The sequence below is a fragment of the Anser anser genome, assembly GCF_964211835.1.
Source record: "Anser anser genome assembly, chromosome: 1".
Lineage (NCBI taxonomy): Eukaryota > Metazoa > Chordata > Aves > Anseriformes > Anatidae > Anser > Anser anser.
In genome coordinates, this window is record NC_139720.1 from 114973193 (window position 1) to 114993874 (window position 20682).

At 37.8% G+C, this 20682-nt stretch overlaps 1 protein-coding gene across 6 annotated transcripts in view; it reads right to left on the reverse strand.

Moving 5' to 3' along the window:
- Positions 1-20682, reverse strand: part of KCNJ6 (potassium inwardly rectifying channel subfamily J member 6) — a 173463-nt gene that overhangs the window by 92983 nt on the left and 59798 nt on the right. The window lies entirely within an intron of this gene.

A 20682-nucleotide genomic window follows, 5' to 3' on the forward strand; every position in this document is an offset into this window, starting at 1 on the left:
GGCTTGCTAGACAAGCTGTGGGTCCCATGACATGACAGACCCTCTCTGTTAGGCATGTTTCTATGTTTTCTTAGTGTTCATCCTTTTTAGTGTTTCTAACAATGAGAAAATCCCAACAAATGGAGCTCACGTGCAGTTATTCCATCAAAACAAACTATATTTTTAAAACTTATTAAGACCCTTAGAAGCCAACCTCATTTTTTTTTTAATAATTAATAAAAGAGCTTAGTTGCATTAGATGTAACTACTTGATTTCTTTCTTTTGTCATCTTCCCACTTGTAGCTCCTTTTTCTATCACAATAAATGACAATAAAAATAAATGACTGGACAATGAAAGCATGTAGACATGTCTCTAAATGTCCTACCTAGGAAAGAGTAAATTATAGGGACTATTTTCACTTGTCCACAGTTTTCAGAATTCACTGGTTTTTTATTTGGAAGGTGAAGTTGAGTTTTAAAAACTTTTATTTTTACTTGTAAGGTTGACAGAAGCAAAACCAAGCCTACAGCTAACCCCTACTGTGCATGAGGACACATGCATAGTCCCAAAACCCCCAGGTTGCTTGCTTGAGTGGGTGACAGGTTTTTGATGAGGAAGAATTTCTCATAGATATTACAGGAATGAAATGACCTCTCTTTACTTTTGTAAATCCATTTATTCCTTCACAAATAGTCAATCTGAAGCATGTTTTTGTTGTTGCTATTTTTTTTTTTTTGAATTATGCCTATAGAGGCTAGGGTAATTGGCTTGGACTTGCAATCTGAACATGGAAACTTACAGCTGAAATGAATACACGCAGATTTAGGCTTCATCATCTAGGATATTGATCTCCCCATCTTCTTTCTGGAGGAAGCTGGGGCATAGGATCTCCTCCAAGGCTCCCTAGTTCAGAGAATTTAAATTGGATACCTAAACTAACTTATGCAGAAGCCCCAGAAGAAAAGCTTCCTGAAAACATTGGGAGTTAGATGGTGTCACTGATTATTCTGATGTTTCCTAAAATGTTTCCTGGACTATTTCAGGTGGAGGGAAACAGCTTGCATTACTGCAAGAAAAAGATAAAATTAAATTGCTTAATAAGAAAAATGTTTATCTTTTCCAACATTTCCAGTGCTTGATGGTGCTACAATAAAGTTTTCTGTTTGTCCATATTTTATAGAGACAGGAAAATGAGTAGAATCAATTCTGGTAAAGGAACGATAGACCTAAGAGACTAGAGATTCAATTCTCATTTGCTGGTTCTTGTATTGTGTTGGGTGAGAGTTAGCTCATTTCATGGAGCAATTTCTTCAAGTCTGGGCTCCAGTGCTCCCACTGTAGAACTTGGTAAGAGAGTTTGACAAGCTTTCAGACCAAGCTATTGCCTACAAGACCATAAAGAATACAAGCGTAAAGAAGAAGGAATACACGTGCATGTATGCTTTAACTAAAAAATGCAAATTAATAAAAGCGCCTTCTTGATGACACAATCCAAATGACATTTAATGAAAGATGATGCATTTTGATGTGGCAGGCTTGGAAAAGATTTCAGTGACAGTTATGAAAACAAGGCACTAAAAACCCCTGTGAGTTACTGATCTGCATATGAGTATCATATGACACTAAAATAGATGAGGATAATCTACCTCCCCAGAGGAGTAATAGTGTTTTGGAAGGTGGACTAAGGAAGAAAGAACACTCTTGATCAGATGGCACAGTTTTTTAATTTCTCTGAAACAGCAGGCAAAGTACTGAGAAGTGTCACAAAGACTATGAAAAAAAAACAAAACGTGATAGTTGCATTTTGTTTCTAAGGACTTTTTTTTCTGAGTGGCTGAATCATTCTCAGCGCTTCAGGAATAACAATTAGATAAGTCTCCCAGGGATCTGAAGTTCTCTTAACATCTCTTGTGTAAGGAATTTGGGAGTGCAGGGCTCTCCCTGGCTATTCTTTTGGAGGGAGCAAGTTACAGTCATTTGGTTTTTGTTTCTAGTTCTGTGCTAACTAACTGGGGGTGGGGGGTTAGGTGGAGGGGCATTCATGCATATCTATCCATGTCTATCTATACCTGCATCTATTTATTCATATGCATGCATGTATTACATTTCCTGGTAACAACAGGTACAAGATGCATTTAATTCAACAGTTCAGAGTACAGAAATAAAATAAAATGGAATATATTGATACTATTACCAGTAAAAAGCAAGATCATATGCTGTATTTTATGTCCACTTTAGAGAAATCATCAAGTTCTTTGGTATATCTGGGACTACATTTTAGAGTTCAAATATATTTGCATTTCATGGCCACCCTTTCCACTGCTGGAGCTGCTCTGCCAAATATCATAAGGCGCTTCAGGGCAAAGTCTGATATGGATCTCTTCTCCTCTATGCCTTTGTGCTACTGTGGTACTTCAAGAGACTGATAACTCTCCTTGTATGAGTGACACATTTCACCCAGCTGCCGAGCACACAGTTCCATCTAGCAAAAAAACTCTGATTTCCTTCAGAAGTATTTTTTACTATGAGCTGACAGTAACAGACAAACGTGGGCTCTTAAAATACTGCATTGTTCTTCTAGCACTGTAGAGTAAAGGTGGTTAAGCTTTATGTGCGCATGCCTGAGGGAGAATGAGAAAAACTCTAGATACTCCTGACATGCCATCTACTTGTCAAAATGACAGCCAGCTGACATGGATCTGTATTGTCTGCATCCTGAGAATTCTCAGTGCTATTTCTGAGTTGTCCTCAAAATAGTTACTCTGTGCAAAGGAATTCACAGCACGCTAAAAAATCCTCCCTGTACCTAAGCAGTCTTTGGGAATTCAATGAAAGATTCACTCTGGGGCATTTCCTACAGAAGGCAGTAAGAGAAACTACTCTGTATTTGCTGCTCACTGATTAGTATATGGCAGTTTGGCACATTGATGAGGGCCTTTTCTAGCACAAATAATACAGAATTTTGCACCCCTGGTCCAAGGGGATCTGCAAGGCATGTGAGGTGCCTTGAACTCTCTCTGTCAGGAAGCCAGTTAATATATTTCATACTAGGGAACTGTGATTCCCCTTTGCCTTTACCCTTCTGCCTGAGATCTGCCTCTGCTGCAAATATGCATAGAAATGTACCCACTTGGAATATGCACTGCAGCTGAGCACAGACGCAAACAAGAGAACAGTTGGTGTGCATGCACCAGTCATGAAAAGTAAAATTATGCTTCTGAACTGTGTGTGTACTGGAAATTTTCATTCCCATCTTAGAGGTCAAATGGACACCAGGCTGCTGTTCAAGGGAGAGCTCATCATACCCAGATGCCAAACAGTATGTCATCTCTAGCACACGAGCAACCAGACTTTGTAAAAGAAAAGCAGTTTTGCCTGTAAAGCTGCAAAAACTTATCTGACACTGGGTAGTATATATGGAGAAGGCACCATCTTCATAGGCAGCAATCCATTCTACCAGCTTCTTATTTCCAAATGAGATGAAAGGTAAAGCCGCTGAAGGCATAACATAGCAGCCCATTCCTTACTTATGAGCTGAATAACAGGATTAGGCTCAAGTGATTAATACTGTATTGGTTTCCTGTGCAAAGTGTGTATATGAGACTAGATTTCCTCTCAGGCTAACTGGCATATTTACGCTGTTTGAGGAGCTAGCAATGAGCTCTAAGGGTGACCTGGGGTATTTCTGTTAACTTTAGTTAGATTTGTACTACAATGTATCCCAGAAGAAGACTGAATATGGGTCCAAGGTGCAGAACACAGGAAATCTGTTTCTAGTATTTTCATAGACATACCTTGGTATCTCTGGCAAGTCTTATTATTATATTATTATTATTATTATTATTATTAATTTCTGGCACATGTCCATTGACGCTGCGGGATTTGGATTTGGTAGTTCCCTTTGAACAGCGACATTTCTGCTGCAGTGCATCACAGCTCAGCTCAGACTTTTTGAAAATATAGGTCTGTGTTTTCACCTCAGGGAACAACACCACCTCACGTTGCAGTCCTATGGGAAGGTAAAATTAATGTTTCAGAGGAGCTCAAATATAATATGGCAATGCCTTTAAATAACAAAAATCAAATCAATTGAATTCTCATTGCCCAAACATTCCTAGTAAATTGGCTATTTTCTTTTTGCCCTCAAACAACTGAAGATATATTATTAAACCTAAGCAAATACAAATGCTAAGTAGTATGAAGAGCTTGACTCATACCAAGAGTTAAAGCTGGAAATAATTCTATCCTTAATCCACCCTGTATTGCCCTGTAGTAACATCAGTTGTCATACCAGAGTTCTAGTAGGCTGCTTACATTCCCAGTAGATAGCAGAACAAACTGGCCAAGGCATATTTTTTGCTGAAACATGCATTGAGCTTCTCATTGTGCTTCTAGCTGGCATTTAAAAGATCGTTTAAAAATGTAATTATTATTACCAGATTATTGCAAGAAATTTATTTGTTGTATAAATGATATATGGAAATGAAAGTTCAGGTTGCTTATGGAATACATGAACTGATTATTTTACCCTTGCACATTTAAATAAAACTTGACCTGATCTCAGAAGCTTCAAATTGTAGGGTCTTTATATTCTGTCTTCTATTATTATTATTATTATTATTATTATTATTATTAAATTATTAATATCTTTCTTTGGCTTTAACCAGTGAATTCCTTGGCTTGAGGAGCTTTCACATGTAGAAATACCTAAAAACTATGCACACGATGTATTGATATAGAGTTAGAATGATTTTCAAATACATGGAAGACATTTGGTCACTGAACGCTTTAAAAGTATGTAAATATTTTTCTTGCAAACGTATATATAATATATCATGTCTGTAAAGTTATTTAAAGACAAATCAGTATTGTTACACCCTCTTATATCTGTGAAAATGGAGTCACTGAAGTCACTGAGGAGGCACTGGTGATGAGATTACTGAAAAGTGGAAGAATAAAACACATAAAACTCAAAATCCCTGTAAAACTTTACGACTTTTTTCAGCATTGATAATGTGGATGAAAATAATGTGTATGCCCTGTGACTGATGCAGTGCATAATTAATTGACGTCTCCAAGGCTGGATAGCAGGTAGTATCTCAAATGCAACTATTGTTGGTCAATGCCTGGGAGAGTTTTATACAGTCACTGCTGACAATAGTCATACTGATCATCCCTTCATTTTACACTACTAATTGGGAAACTGGCTTGTGACCAGTTAGAGGATGTCTTCATGTGTCTTCCTTTCTTCGTGCATTAAGTTGGGTTTGCCCACCAGTGCCTTCTGTTCTGTTCTGCTGTGTTTATATCTGCAACTAAAAAGATATAAGGTATTAGATAACTAAAAGATATATGCAACTGAAAGGGAAAGCAGCTGACAGTGCTCAGTCTAGACTAACCAGCTGAGTAAATATTCAATTCTTTAATTGATGACTAGGTATGACTGAGCCTGAAATGTCACGGAGACTGCTGATTTTTTGCCTTAAAAAGGCACACTGTGAGTTGCAGTGACTGGAGAGCTGCCTGCTGGGCAGCTCAGACCTCTGGGCAGAGTCTCTCAGGCCGACCTCTATATTTGGGAGCATCCTCACTTTTCCCAAAACAAGCTATTGTTACCCTGTGCCAGAGCTGTAACTTTGTCAGGCAGATTTTGCTCAGTGTGAACTTCCAAGCTGATGCTCTTTTACTGCTAGGCAGGTCCACGCCAGCTGGTTTAAAACTAGTGTTGAATGCTTGCACAGGCTCTGGTCACAGCAGGGACTGCACTGCAGACATATCCTGAGGCTCCAGTTCAGCAACAAAGTGCAATGGTCCACCCATGTCATTTAAGCTTGTTGCATGATCGGGACCTGAGCATTGGACATGAGTCTGTCCTGGAATACTGGAATCAGTAAAATGTCTGTAATGGCTAATCAGATAAAAAATGTATTGATGCTTTCTTGGTTAACTTCTGATAAATAGAGCTGTGATCTTACATGACCTTCATTTCTCCAGAAGGCAGGGTTTTCTATCAAAGAGGACTACATTGCAGAGGAAAGCAATGTAACTATATACACAGTTACACATAGATAAAAGGGTAAAAAAGGGTAAGCGTATTAATAGGAGGGTGTGTTCCTTCACATTGACAACATCTGGTTTACTTCCCTACACCCACTTCTACAACAACTGATGATTTATTTTAGTTCTAATGGCAAAGTCAGATTTCAGATTTTATCTTTTAGTTCTGCATCTGTATTCAACAATCCAGTGCAACAAGATGTCCAAAAGTCTATTGCAGCAGGGATGTGGACATTTGTCTGTTTGGCTAGGAAGGCTATTCATTCTAAACCTCTGTATTAAACTATTTTATTAGGACTGTAGCAATTAGTTTAAACTAGGTAACTACTGACACAGTTTAAAGCAACAACAATATTATGACTGTTGAAATACCATTAAGAATCTCATAAACAGGTGAGTTTATGCTATGGCCTTTTCCTAAGGCTTTATTAGAACTTGCACATGAAAACTGCCATACCAAAAGCCAGCCTGCAGTTGGTTATTTTAGCCTAGGGGAAAATGCAAATGCATTTTTAAAGCAAAAATTCAGGCAACTCAGAGTCATTACGATTGTAATGTGAAATGTTACAGTACTCAGTGCATGTGTGTTGTTCATTTGCACAAACGTTGTGTGATGTTTTGCTTTGTTTACTCCTCCATATACAATGGATTGTTAAAAACACTCCCTTTTCTTTTTTCTTGAATAGCTTTCTATTCACTGTTTGTAGTATGTACAAGTACTGTTCAGCTAGAAGACTTGCCTTGAACTAGCTTTGTAGGCTAGATAGAAGTGGTCTCTGGGCAGGGTCAAAAGACAAAGATGTCCGTGTGCATCAGCCTCTTTGCACCCAGGAATCATCACTGCTGCAAATAGTTTGAGAGTATTGTAGAAGGTAGCAGAGTTGGATGCACAGTGTTTTTTCCTTGCAGGGGAATTTTGGCCTTCTGGATCTAGGCATATAACATACAGTTCTACTGAGGGATATGGGATCCAGGGAAACCCTTCAAATGAGAATTTTCTGTGATTAATTATTATTTTTTTTGATCTATACATACTTTTATTTCCTGCCTTTTGCTCACAGATTAAAGTTCTGACCTTGGAATATGAAGTATCACAGATTCTGACATGATGTTGCACTGGCTTCAGCATCAGTAACTGCCACTATAGCATTCAGCTCCAAAACCAAGCTCTCCTTGGGAAGAATGGGAGCAAAGAGGCTTTTGCTAGACTTTTAGCTCCTTATTTATAAGCTTCACAAAAGATACTGAAGAACCTTTGATTCAAGAAACACCTTTTATCTGATATGTGACTTTAGCTGAACTGAATGCTCATTTTTCAGTTTTGTCTGGGGTTTATTTTCAGGTAGATTATTTTGGAAGAACTCTAGGTTTTTACTTACTACTGACGTCAATAATGCTGTCACCGGAATCTTTTTTTTTTTTTTTTAAACAAAAAACCAAACAAACAAAAAACATGTTGTACATTTGATGGGGGCATAGGGGGATAGAGTATTCTCCTGGCCTTTTCACTCCCCCTCTTGTGTGTGGTGTGGTTGGGAATTCTCAGTAAGTGGACCAAGGACAAGACACAGGGGACAGAGTGGCTGTCCTCAGAGGGTGAGACATTCATACCAAGTTCTACATAGTGGTAGGAGATATGACCACCTCCTGTCTAGAAAACACTAAAAGAGGAAAATGGTGATGATTCAATTTGTGTGTTCTCAGATGAGTGCAAAATGCATCATAAGCCAAATGTAATCCTTGCTCTTGTCCTTATTAAACAGTGTGGGCAAGTAATAAAACTCTGTGGGCTTCCTTGGTGCAGAAGCCTGTTAGGGAACACAGACAGAAGGAAAGCTATCGGAGAGGACCTGTTTTTCCTCTGGCATCTCAGGTGTTAGAGCACTGGTGCCATGCTTCCAAGCTACCCTGTGATATGAGTAATGCTAACCTGTTCTGCTAATGGGAGCAGAACAAGACAGGGAGGCATGGTGGGAAAGAAGGCATTTGTTCACCTTGTCTTCACAAGGTATTGTGATGGGCTTATTAGGCTGAGCAAAGAATCTATGCACATAACTTCCCATAACTTTTCATGCTGAGATGAGATGAAGCTCCTTGGTGGTTCTCACATCTTTGGGCTCTGAGAACCACAAATTGCCTGCTGCTGTCCAGCTTACGTTCTGTTAGGTTGTGCAACTGGGAAATAATGACAGACCAGAAATGCTGAAATGACCTGCAAAGTCACAGTAATTGACTGCTCTTTGTTGTGTGTTTGGGAGAGAATCAGGATGTGCATGACTGTGAGGAATACAGGACCACAGAGATTAGATGCACTGGCAGTTTTGTCAGGGGAAGCTTGCAAGGTGTCTCTCTGAGCTGCTCCTGGCTTTATCCACTGCATTTGTATTTGCACAAGCATTTTATCAGAACAGAAGCTTAAAGTCTCCCAGACAGCACTGATTTGAAATATTGCTTATACAATTTTACTAAAATACACATGAAGTGAATTTCAGTTAATACATTATTAATTTTGTTAATGTCAGATCCCTAGCAACCTCAGATATATGAAGTAATGCATGTGAATGTTTAGAAAATTTGTCAAATCTGTCTACCTTAATGTGTGCACACCTATGTGTGTGTCACACAAATGTGACCCTAGGTTTCTTAAACACTCCTTAAGATCGCTTCTTGGTACACTTTGGAAATAAAAGATTTGTATCAATTTTTCCATTTAACTGTTTATTTCCTTTTTTGTGACCTTTTGTTTCTAATTCATTAAGGGAGCTGAAATGAATGCTTTTGCTAGCTATTTCTAGGAAAAGGCTTTAAAATAATATTTAAGATGGATTTTTCAAGGAACATTTTATTTATATTATGAAGCTGGAATAAATAATTGCATGAGGTACAGAGAAGCAATTCCTGCTTGTCATGTTTTTATAGTCTTCATAATATTTATCACTTTTAAAAACTCAGGTCATACCTTTTGTGTACTGCCTTCCATCAAAGCTAGTTAGAATATATCTTAAAATGACAATTCATTAAGGTGTTGTCAATGTAGCTGCAGAGCTTTCTATCATTTTCTGAACTGTATTGCTTATATAATGAAACTAGTAGCAAATAATAACCTTCAGTGACATAACTCTCTGCTCTTGGGATGTATTTAGAGGGGAGAATGTAAAATAATGCGAAGTAATGATTACAGGAAGAGAGAACAAGGATTTACCCCATCAGTTTTCTATGCTGCTATAGAAGAAATGACTACTGCAGTAAAATAAACTGTATGATCTTTGTCACTTTATTCTCAAGATGGTGCTAAAGGATAGCAATACATTTTAGTACTTTCAATTATTTTGGGAAAAATAAAACAAAATACATATTTTGCTTTGTATGAATTGACATTATAGAAGAACTAATTGATTTCTTTTAATTTCTATTTTAAAACCTGTATATGTATGTGCACTTGGAGTGACTCCAGATCTATCATTTTTTGTTAAATAGGCAAAAAACATTGAAACTCAGCTTCCTGAAGGACTGTTTTCTTGGTCCATTGTGTGACCATATTTCAAGATCATTTTTAGATGAAATTCTTATTGCTCTCTCCATAGTACATAAAGAAGTCTGCTGCCTTAATTCAAATCCAAAATAAAAATACAGTAATATGTTGGATTTTTAGATGGAAACAGGGTACAAGGTCATAATTTTTGAATAGTTGGATTTTACCATGAACATTGTGAGAATTAGCAGCACTGAAACCTTGTATTCTAAAGACAAGTGCTTTCTGCCACACCCCTCCTCAGGAGAAGTCATGAAGAGAGCAGATCCTCATGTCTTTTTGAAACTGGTTTAACTGATTTGGGGGAATTTATGTCTGTTCGTTTCAATTAAATAGTAAACTGTTTTACTGCTTTTTTTTTTTTTTTTGAGTGAACGTGAAATGCTTGGTAAATCAAGTAGCTTTTTTATGCTTGAGTATTTTGGTGTTTTGCTAATGCTTATTTTCATATGTGGTAGTGACTGCTGTTGCTCACCTTGCTGTGAGGAATAAGTGACCTACTACCTGTCTTGTAGGCAGTTAGAGATGAAAAATTAAAATATCTCTCCACTGTATCTGTGAGAACATATTCCCAGTGATTCTCTTAGATGACTTTCACATGATGTGCAAAGCCAAATATACTGCCAGCTCACTTTTCTTTGATGTTAAATCCCAAAGAGGCATTTTAACCACAAGCAACTGCCATACAGATTTCGCTCAGTTTATGAGGACCAGTTTCTTCAGTTTTCTAAGACCCATGGGTGGAAGTAGCCCAGAAGTTTTACCAAAAAATATGAAAGAAGAGAATCTGAATCTTCTTTGAATGTGATTGTAGTGCAATGAACACCTGCCACCACAAGTGCAGAGGGCTCTGACAGCCTCCTTCATCTCTACAACGAGGTGCAGATATCTGTCATGCTGAGGTGGCTTGATGCTTCCTTCCTTCCTTCCTTCCTTCCTTCCTTCCTTCCTTCCTTCCTTCCTTCCTTCCTTCCTTCCTTCCTTCCTTCCTTCCTTCCTTCCTTCCTTCCTTCCTTCCTTCCTTCCTTCCTTCCCTTCTTCCTTCCCTTCTTCCTTTCTTTCTTAATGAAAGTTAGGCTTATTCATTCATGGGATGGGTCAGAACTGGCAGCAGAATCAGATCGCAGCTTTAGCAACGTCTCTACCCATCAAACCCATTGGCACTGCGTTTCAGAGCAAACTGTGCCTCTTTCCTCTTGACTAACCTGATCACGTAGCAAAGCCACTAGTACACGTTTAACACAGACGTTGCTATTTTAGTAGATTTTGTTTCTCTAGTGCTTAGTTTAAGTAAGATGAGAGCTGCCTTCTGCCACTCAAGCAGTTATTTCTGTGCCATACAAGGGAATCTGCTGCACTAGTATGGGATCTGTATTTTAGCTTGCTGCTCCTGGGATGTATGCATGCATCCCATGTATATCCTGTCATGGTACAATGGTAGACAGTTTCCTCTCCCTTTTGAAAAGAAGAGCTGGTATTCAAAAGTAACTGTATTAAAAGATCTTTTTAAAGCCACAATGTTAGGAAAATTAGGACATACGTAATCAATAATATAGTCTCTAAATGTTGTTTTTGATTTTCCCTTGAGAAATCTCCATCTGCAGAAGGAATAGAATTTAGTGGGTGAGTAAGGCATATACTATGGAAAAGGTGGCTGGTTGTAGATCTAATTTCTCTTTCACTCATAAAATCCACTGGTGTAAAAAGGATGACATTGTAATGAGAAGGCTATTTAGTTCTTGGTCCCCAGCTCTCATCTAGTTCTCCTATTTGAAAGGTTACAGAAATACTTAATTAAAATTCTGGTTGGCTGTCATTAAAACCACACACTCTTCATTTCCTGGGTGCTCAGTTGAGACCTGGAGATTTTGTTTTTAATCTTGGTTACCAAGTTTTTGCACCTGACACTGCTAAAGCTTAGCTTCTATGGCAGAAGACCAACTGGGAAGCCAGGACTAGGACCCGGGACATCATTAGTGGTAGCCCTTCTCTCTGATTTCTCTAGTGGTCTTTGGCAGGTAATTCTGAACTCCAGTCTCAATTTCTGCCTGCAAGGTGAAGACAGCAATAACTTCCTTTATTTTCTGCAAAGTACTTTGATACAGTGTTGAAAGCCCCACAGGACAGCCCAGGAGGAAATGCGTGAGCACGTGTTGTGAGCTGAAGGTTGTCTGGGCGTGATAGGTCTGGCAATTCCTAGCTTGAAAACACTCTGAAACCACAGCTGCTTCAAGTCTTTCACTGCAGACTGATGGGTATAGAATATGTATAGACCAAATTGCTTTTTACCTGCTATTCTCATACTTCACTGTCATTTACAGATCCAACTGTAAACAGTTTCTCTTTTATGTTACTGGCAATGTAAGGTTTTAAACCAAAACAAATTCCCACCCAAGAAGTCATTCCATCACCATCTCCTCTGAACTAAACAATCTAATCAAAATTTGTGTAAGACACTTATACATTCATATAAACACAAATCTGTGCATATATGTGTGTATATATCTATTAAGGTATTTAAGAAATATTTTGTGCACATAAAAATAACATCATTTTAAATGAAAAAAATCTCAGGTCTCTAATCCCTAGTTCATCAAATATTACTTCTGATTATGTGGAAAGAGGGTTGAAGAGGACATTAAAACCTGAAATTACTGAGCTGTTCATAGAAGTAGTTAGTGAATGTAGGCAATAATCTGTTGTTTAAAAAGCAAAATCCCCAAGGATTTTGAGTCCATGTGTTCACTGTGCATGCATGGCATGTATATCTAATAGATCAATATTTCACAGACAAAGAACAATTTACATGACAGACTGTAAATTATAATGGCTCCAAAACCAGCCAGTATAAATGGATTCTAAGCAGTGTGAATCAATAACAGACGCTTCTCTAATAGCTTCCCCACTGCTGGTGGGAGACAAACGCTAAAGTACCACATCTGTTCTGTTGCCACCTTGGGAATGCCTGATGCTGCGTATCCCATCCAGATCTTTGTTCTGGTCTTTTTTTTTTTTTTTTTTTCCATTTTCTATTGAAAATCTTGGCAGGGTAACCTGCTGTCTTGTAGCCATGCACTTGAGATCCTCACTGTTCATGCCTAAGAAAATCAGAATTTATGTATACGCAGGTGTACAGCTGGCATTTATTTGAGCAGTGTACCACTGGCTTCATAGACAGGTGTCAGGAATGGGGCAATATGGCATAATTTTGCCCCCAGTGGTAAATCTCAGCAACATAATGAAGATTAGGAAGTTAATATGATGTTATCTAATTTGGTTAGTTAATGATATGATGTTAATTAATGATGGTAGTTAATACTTCTGGCATTCTAAGTGTTAATCATAGAGAAGCTGACTATGACAAAGGATTTCTAAATAGACACAGCTCACCTCTGACAACCCTAACTTTCTGTCTTTTTCTACCATATCTATAAAGTATTCACTTGTGCTACTCTGAAATGGCTCCTGTTCAGGTTGCTAATAGTCTCTTTCATTTGTTTGTTCTAGCAACAGAGTTCATCAATTCCTTCTATGCTTCCGTAGATCTGTAATGAATTTTCTGTACTCTTCTCTTTCTAAATCTCAGGTCTCTTGTTCTTTCTCTTTGGATCACTGCCATCATTGAGTTTTAATTTTCTCCCCCCATTTTTTTTTTTTAATTTATTTATTTTAAAACCATCTCTCATTTGTTTTTGCTGATTCTACTATGTTTTATTCTTTAACATAATAGCATTTATAGTATGGGGGTTATTTTTAAAGAAACATCATTCCACAGAGGAAAAGACAAAAAACCAAACCAAATGAAACCAACAACTGCAACAACAACAACAACAACAAGTCAACTCCTCCTTCCCCCAGCAACCTCTGATAATTGTGTGTGTTAAATATATTTGCTGGTGATAGGAGTGAAAACTTGCCTCTATCCGTGCTATTCCCCATTGCTCACTCAGCCCCAATCCCATTAGCCTGTTCCATCTATCCCAATAATCTCTCTACTTCTGATGCTTATTCATCATCCTCTACCCCTCTGTGTGGTTGTTTTGAATGGTGAGTTATGTGAGGACATGTCTTCTAGTACCTGTACTCTCAAAGAATGTGTGAATTGTGTGAGGTTATACAGGTGAACATAAGACATTAAGATTCTCTCTTTTCTCTTCCCTCTCCCAGCTTTTCTCTGTTTCTACTGAATTGTAATAAATTCTCTGATTTCTATTTTGTTTCTGCTAAGGTCTGACAGCTGAACCTTAGGATGTCTAAGAAAGGATTTTGTGCTCTGCTCCTCCCTTTCAGAAACCCTCTTTTGTCTTCATTCCCAGTTCTAGTCTTTGGTGTGAACAGAGGGCTCTGTTCCTTTTGTTTCCATAGCATTTCATCATTTCAGTACCACCTTTAACTCCCCCTGCTTTTCCTCACTATGTGTTAAGTGTTTCTATTATGATCCTGTACATCTTTTCCATCTAACCATATTACTAAAGCTGCTGTAATATATATTCTGTATAAGATACATACTGATACACACTGTAAATCTGCTGCTCAGATTTCCCCTTCCTCCCCTCTGCAAACATATACTCTCACATCCCCCTCCACTGTTCACTGTTGCAAGCATGTTCCCAGTTTTTTATGTCTCTGCTAGCACGTTTCCTTTCTATTATTAAATTAAAGCTTCTTATGCCTTTCAGAATGCACAAGAAATCAGATCCCTGTTATAGGCCTGCTCTTCTCTCTGTCTCTTCACCTTGCATCCCTTAAAAGTGGGTTTCCTCAGGATGCACCATAGTCATGAAACTACCCATCAGTAGTGGTCACTGAAATACATATTCTTCATTTTGGTCTTCTTTCTAGTACATGTGAACTCTCCAGGGCAAGGACTGTATTAATGATCTGCCATAGATCTTCTTTTCTACAGGTCACTATATGCATCTGATACTCTAAAAATTAAAAACTGTAATGGATGTCTGCCATGAAAGGGAAGAAACAGTGGATAGGGGTACAGCAAGTGAATTAGCAATAAGGACAGTTAAAGCTGCCCGATCAGTCTTACTGGAATTGTGTTTTTTCTAAGCCTCAAGGCAAATACTGTAGATTACTTGGTGCACTTCTGTGTATAAAAGGGATAAGAGTGGAAAAGAGGAAGAAATAAACCAGCCTTTTTTTCTTCCTTTTTTTTCCCCCCTTTTCTGCAGTAATCTGTAGATACTTGGCTGAGATGGGCTAATATTAAAATGAAGCCACATTGTCACACTCTTCCTACACCTCTAAGCAACAGACAGAACCATACATAAGAGACAGTACTCCCTAACATCTGACTGAAGCACATTTGCTTTCACTGTGCCAAGTGGAGGGTGGAAATTGTATCAACACCTTGCTTTAAAAATGCTGTAAGCAAAGATTAAAAAAAAAAAAAAGAAAAAAAGAACAGAAGAAGGAGGCTTATATATGGAGCTCAAATTGTGATTTATACTGACAATTTCAGTGGTAAGCAATTCCATTGTTTCTTTGCCCATTTGAGAGGCTTTTTACCTTTTAACTCTCCCTGAAGCTATAAACCATCTCAAGCATAGTAAAACAGCAGTTGCAGCTTCCTCTTAGGCAAAAGTACCTATTCTCCTTTGCTGGTTTCCCTGCCCTTAAAAGTAAGTTATATTATGAATGTATAAGCATTTTCCCCTCCTTCTCCCCTTTTCTCCTTCCCTCTCTCCCATCTCTCTTCCTTTTCTCTTTCCTTCTTTCAGCAACCTCCCTCACTCCTCACAGATATATAGTCTATTGTGATTCCTTAAACTTATAAATGTCAGTCCTTCCCCCAGCCTGCCCCCACCAGATTCTGCTGTTTCAGTTCTCCAACATCTCTTGCTATATATAGCCAATTTGTCTAACTGAGTAGAAAAAAAAATCCTTTACTTTCTGTAGGGAATACCAGCAAAGCAGCAAATATTGCCATGGCAACAAGCCTCTCAATCCATCAGACTCCCGCAGTATCTAATACATAATCTGTGAGGTGGAGACAAGTGTTGAAAAATGAACATGACACATGTCACTTCAGGATTTAATGTCCTTTCCCCATGACCTTAATTAGCTCACCTTATTTTGGGTAGTTATTCATTTTCTGGTAGAAACTTCTTTTTTATTTTGCTATATTGAGGAAGCTTATGTGTGATCCACATTCATTAAGATGCAATTTTTGACTTTTTTTTTTCCCATAAACATGTCACAAAATGGGAGTTTCTATAGTAACACACAATGCAGACTTAATTTGAAATTATAATCTCTTGATAAAGATGAGATTCCCCCCAGCCCCATCTCAGAGTGTTTTATTTTTTTAAAAGCAAAACATTGTTTTTGTCACAGTGGTATACCTCTCTTCTGTTCCAAAGAATGTTTGAAAAGAGTTTCTTAAAATTAAGACTCATCACCTAATGGCACTACTGAACTTAAAAATACATATTCTCAACACTTATTTTCTGTGTACAATATTTTCTCTGTACAATATAAATTTTGTATAATTCTCTTGGTTTATGGCCTTATCTTATTTTTAAATTATTAAATTCTTTCACTATGACTGTTTATTTAATGCCATGGAAAAAGGGTAACTTCATTAATCAACAACAATTGCGAGGACTACTGGAAAGGCCTTTCTCAAGTTTAATATATCTTGGATTTTTAAACTAGTTTTCTAAGACATATACTGTTATTGATTCTGTTTATTCCTCGATGTTAAGACTTTAAAATATTTAATCTATTGACCAATTTCAACTGCATTTAAGAAGTATTTCCAGGTCTTCTCCTATTGTGTGGGAAGAAGTAGATCTGCAAGTTCTTCTGTCAAAGATTGGGAAGTGGAAGTGGGAAGGAGGGAGGGAGGAAGGGAAGGAGAAGAGAAGGATTTTCTTACAGTTGTCAAATCCAAAATGTAGAAGGAATCAAATGTTTCATGGAGAACTGGACTCTCCTAGTGAGGCAGAGAGAGTCAACAAACCAGTTCTAAACAGTGGGGTGTCTGGGGAAGGAACTAATACCAATTGCAAATGGCCCATGTGTAAATTGTTTGACACACCACCTTTTATGAAATCACTTGCACAGAATGAAACCTAATGCCCACGGTTACCTGCCCTGCACTCCCAACAATATTTCTTCAAGTCAGACTCCTCTTGGCTAAAAGGTTCATCCTTTGTAGTTAAACGTTCAGGCTGTGAACTTGGCTATGTAGCCCACCGCCTCCTTTTCCTCATGTTTCTGCATCTCAGAGGAGTGGACTCAGCTATTGAACCCTGATTGTTCTTCATAGATGTCTACTCAAAGGTCAACAGGTGTTTCTGAACAGCAAACAGAAGTGTGCCAACAGCCTGACTCAGGCTCTGCTACCAGTCTACCTGTCCAGCATTTTTTTACATGGTTGTTTCAGATCTACAACAGAAGAAAAGGCAAACTGTTCTGATTTAAAGAAATTTACTTTAAAATTGCACCATTTTAAGCTACTTTGAAATGTGGTTGTTTATAATGTTTTCCTTATACCTGCAAGCTTTTTAAAATTTATTTATTTATTTATTTATTTTTGTTGTTGTCAGCAGCCTTGGGAAGTTTTGTGAATGTCAATCAAGTGCATGACAAAATCCAAAAAATCTTTTGCAAGGGCACTGAATGAACCAAGATAACACTGGGTTTTCAAAACTGATCACAGGCTCATGACCTTGACATTGTCAGTCTTTCCATTGTGTGGACTGCTCTCCCTGGTAGGCGGTTGGGGGGGGTCATACAGAGGGTCATGCAGAGTTCTACTTGTTCAGAGTTGCTTGTGTAAAGAAATCATTTAAATGAGTTTGTAAGTCTCTTTCCTTCCTTTTCATGTTAATATCATGAGCACCTTATAAAATTAGGGAGGTAGGAGAAACAGTAGGAGTTTTTTTTCTTCACTTTAATGGGTTTTGTGTCATGCTTTTCATGAATTCATTTTTAAACATTACAGCACATGTGATTGAATGGATACTAAAAATATGCAACATTCACCCACAAATTAGTACAACAGCATGATCTACATGCGCCTTAAATAGTAATACTCCCCTTAATAATAATGTTATCACCAAAAAGACGCTCAAATGCATGCAAGAGCAATATGCCATAGGAAACAAACTGACTTAGCAGGAGGTCTGTAGATCTTTTCTGCCTTATTAAAAAAAAAAAAAAAAAAAGGAAGAAAATGTACTCCAATATGTATTCTATGTTTCAGTAGGTTTTGGAGGATATTATTCTTTGCCTATCATTAAAATAAGTATTCAAACAATATGAGAAAATGGAGCAGAATGAGATATTTAAACTGCCTCCCAAACCTGTCAAGTGAAAATATAGGTTTTCTAAACTCAACAAAAATGTACCACTTTTAAGGACAAGTAATTGTGCTATTTGTTGTCTTTTTGATTTACAGCTAGATTAGCGAACCCTTCATGACATGTGACGTGACTCCATTGCATAAGTTCCTAGGAGCAACAGAAGAAACCTGCAATATAGAGATAGTAGGCTCAGCTTGACAAAGATAAATATATCAGATGATGACAATCATTCTGTTTCTTGTGAATGAACTGAAGCGGTAATTTAAAGTATCATGATTTGGAAGCATAATCATCTCTGTATGCCATTCACAATCAATTGTAGTAGAACAGAGCCTTCTATTGTTCTGTGCATAAAGTGTGAGCTGCATGAAGATTTATAGACACAGATTTGGAGTTGGACAGGAGCATAAAATCTGACCTCTGAAATAAAATAACCAATTAAATTTCATCAAATGGCTGAACTCAGTCACTTACATACAACTAAAACATGACTGACTTGATGGATGTCAGGACAAATGCCTATGTTTTACAAGCCAACAGTATTGTGAGGTTTGTCTCTAGTCTCTTTGGCCACACTGCTCTCAGTCCCCATAACAAGGTGAGGAAGGACCCAGATAGGGAAGGACAGGTGTCAGTGAAAACTGTTGTGATGGTGGCCCGCAACTCTTACAGCTTCAGAAGTGTCATTGGTTTTCTGCCTCTTTACAAGCTGGTACCTTGGCCCTCTTTGGTTATTTGGTAGGATCTCTAGGGTCTTGGGACAAAAATGAAATAGTTTTGAAGCTGTACTTAAAGCTTTTACAACTGCTTAGGTAGCCACAGGTGGCCCATACTGATGCTGGATTAAAAGGGTACTTGGCCTTAAAGTTATAAGAAGATGGGGAAAGTTATCTTATAATTACTTAATGATAGTCCTCTTGTAGGGCCAGTAATGGTGATGGTAATAAGTGGTGAAGAGGGAGATATAAAGCAGTATATCAAGCAGACTGATGTGGAATAAACCATTCACAGAATAACTTTTACCTAGTTTTCATAGGTTAGTATATCACTTCCTTCTATATTTCCTCCTAGTGGATTATCACCTTCTAACTCCTTATATTTTAATATCTGAATTACTAAACTGAATGTTTGTTTTCCATGCCAGCCAGGATTCCTTTAAACTCTTTGCCTACTCTATAGTACTTTGTGACAAACTGTTCCATAAACTACATGCTCTGTGGAAAGTATTTCCTCAGATGTGTTGCTAAATGTGATGGCATTAAGATTTTCTGAAACTTGTCTTTTCACCAGCTCCCCTTTCCACAAGCTGGTGCTGTCAAGTAGGGTAAATAGAAGTGCGCTCATCTATGGTACACTTCCATCTGTTGAGCTGTGTCTGTCCTGAGGAAACAAGGAATTTTATTTCGTATAAATACTGATTCTGATAAGTTCACTTAGTTCAACATTTATTTATTTATTTATTTATTTTCGATGAAGTTGTAAGACATTAAGGCAAACTAAGATCAGAAAGTCATATCTGGGCTCTGACTCCAACATCCAGTGGATGACTTCCACATGAAATGGGATATACAAATGCAAGAGCTACGCTTCTCAAAGGAACTTTGTTGCTGCTACTTCTGTGTTGAGAGTTAAAGAAACACCACATTTCTTAAGCATTTCTTTTTAATTGCCAATTAGGTAAGAGCTGCATGTCTTCTTTTGCTGCTACCAGTAATTTTTTCTTTTCAGCAAGCCTCACTGCTTTTCCTTATTTTGCTTGTAGGTATATGGATTAAGAAGTGTGCTTACAATCATGACAAAGTGGAAGGTGCTTAGTAAAGAATGACAAAGGCTGGAGGCACTGAATGTTGAATTGAGATTATAAAACCTAACCCTACAGTTTAAATAAAGGGGGTTAGAGTATGTTTTTTTTTGTAAGCTGGCAAATATTTGAGGAGGGGAAGTAGGGGAATTATTTACAGAAAGGATTAGTAGTAGGAAAAAGGAGCAATCTCTAATTATACGTCAGTTTCGTGCAGTACATATTTCTAACAGAGAGGTGCACAAAACTGTGCCCTCCCTTTCTGTCAGAGAGATATGTCTGTACAATGTATCTGACTGGGATGGCAAAGGGGGAAACAATGGATTTTGTAACAGACTATGTTGGACTGTGGAAGAGCCACTTTGCACAGTCACCACAATCCCTGCATCTGGAAGGAAACAGGGCTGCACTGACTGGAAGGAGGACAGATTTACAGGTCTCTTCCTTTTTTTTCTCTTTGTTTTTCTACTTTTTTTTTTTTCTTTTTCTTTTTAACAGCTCATTTATTGCTGTGAATGACTCTCACTGGAGTCTTTTTGGTTTTCTCCTGGATGTAGTTCAAGATATTTTATGGCAAAAGAAATAGTGGTAAATAAAGTTGGAGGAGCCTGAGGTATGAGTACAGGCACTGGCTCAGAAATAATGATTTGATGTGTTCTGTACACAAGAGAGAACTTAACTTGTAGGTATTGTTTTGTCTGTAATATGGTTAATATGGTCCCTGATACTCCCTCTCAAATGTATGAAGAGCAATGGAGGCAGGTGAAAAATGCAGGGACTATATAGTCTGGTTTTAGGGATTAGCTTAATACCCGATTGTAGGCTTTTAAAAGACATCTGTCAAAAATACCATGATAAGACCTTTCACTCATTGTTTATATTGAATATATTGAATAATGCAACTGCTCTATTTTTGCAGTACAGTGGGATATTTTTCTTTCAAATCAAATAGTTTATCATACCATGTTCTATGAGGTTTCCAGACAT